Here is a 1,740-nt window from a genome sequence, read left to right on the forward strand (position 1 = left end):
CACAGTTAAGTAGGACAGCTTTTTGGCTACTGTACAGAAACTTTGGAGAGAAGGAATAACTGTACGGATCCCCACAGCCTGAATGACCTTCAGCGGTAGTCAGATGCACTGTCCCGTTTGAGTTTCACAAACATCTTTCCAGGTACATCAGGCAGACACTGCTATTGCCATTTTCCAGATAGAAGACTGAGGCCCCAACGCATTGACTGACCAAGATCACCTTGTAAGTGGTAGAGGTAAATATATAGAAGGCACATCTTCTGAGTCTACTGTTCTATACCTGAAATGTGTCTGACCCCAGGGCAAATGGTGAAATGTAAGATAACTCAGAGATGTTTACCACTGGATACTGGAGAGCAGACTTCCACTGAGTGAAATGAATCTGCCATTCATCTTCCCAGTCTCCTTCAGTCCTCTGTGAGGGACTTTAAGGGGAGCCTGGGAAGGATCTTTTGTGTGAGCACAGCTCCCCCTGGCTGCAGTGGGCCAGGGCCCCATCTGGGACCATCTATATAATTTGTGAGGCCAAGTGTAAAATGAAAATGTAAGGCGGGGCGCCTGGGTGGCTCGGTTGGTTAAGCGTCCAACTTCAGCTCAGGTCATGATCTCGCAGTTAGTGGGTTTGAGCCCCGCATCGGACTCTGTGCTGACAGCTAGCTCAGAGCCTGGAGCCTGTTTCGGATTCTGTGTCTCCCTCTCTGTCTGACCCTCCCCTGCTCATGCTGTCTCTATCTCCCTCTCAAAAATAAATAAAATATTGAAAAAAAAAAAGCAAGGCTCCTTAGGGGCGCCTGGGGGGCTCAGTCGATTAAGCGTCTGACTCTTGATTTCGGCTCAGGTCATGATCCCAGGGTTGTAGGATGGAGCCCCGTGTCAGGCCTGGCAGTGCGGAGCCTGCTTGGGATTCTCTCTCTGCCTCACCTCCCTCATGCTCGCTCGCTCTCTCTCTCTCTCTCTCTCTCTCTCAATAAAGAAGAAAGAAAGAAAGAAAGAAAGAAAGAAAGAAAGAAAGAAGGAAAGAAGGAAAGAAGGAAAGAAGGAAAGAAAGAAGGAAAGAAGGAAAGAAGGAAAGAAAATGCAAGGCTCCTTGTTCAAAAATCATTAACAATTTCAAGGCAGCAACAGCAGCGCATTTACCCAAGTCTGGGGCCCTTCTCAGCACCCGGGCTGTGTGATGACCCAGGTTGCATGCCCAGGAAGCTGGCCCTGCCCCTGCCCAGAGCACTTGATTGTGAGTTTAAAAGACATCTTCCCAGGTACTACTCCACCAAGGAAGGTGACCGGAAAGGGCCTGTCCTGTCCAGCCCAAAGTGCCTAAGAGAAACTGCTGAGGGAGCGTCTGTTTTTCCAAATATACAGAAGAGGAAAACCAGCAACAGGATTAAAAACAAATAACTGAAGCCCGAATGAAAGAAACAAGACATCTGGGCAAACACAAATGAGAGGGACAGAGGCTGATCAAATATGATGCGAGACGCAGACGAGGTGCTCAATATTTGTCCAAGGACTAATGGCATAGGGGCTGTGCCTTGTTCCATCCCCACCCCCAGCTCCTAAGCCCAGCAGGTTTTGTAATATGGAAATATGAGAAGATGGGAATTATGCGAATAAGTGATCTCAGCAGCTTAGAACCTGGGGTCAATATCCCTGGTGGAAGAAGCGATTTTCTACTAGGTCGAATCCTCCAAAGGCTGGGCCAGGGCAAGTTCTCAACGTGCTGGCTTCCCTGGAATTCAGGAA

This window comes from Crocuta crocuta, unplaced genomic scaffold, assembly GCF_008692635.1.
Source record: "Crocuta crocuta isolate KB4526 unplaced genomic scaffold, BGI_CrCroc_1.0 scaffold241, whole genome shotgun sequence".
NCBI classification, from domain to species: domain Eukaryota; kingdom Metazoa; phylum Chordata; class Mammalia; order Carnivora; family Hyaenidae; genus Crocuta; species Crocuta crocuta.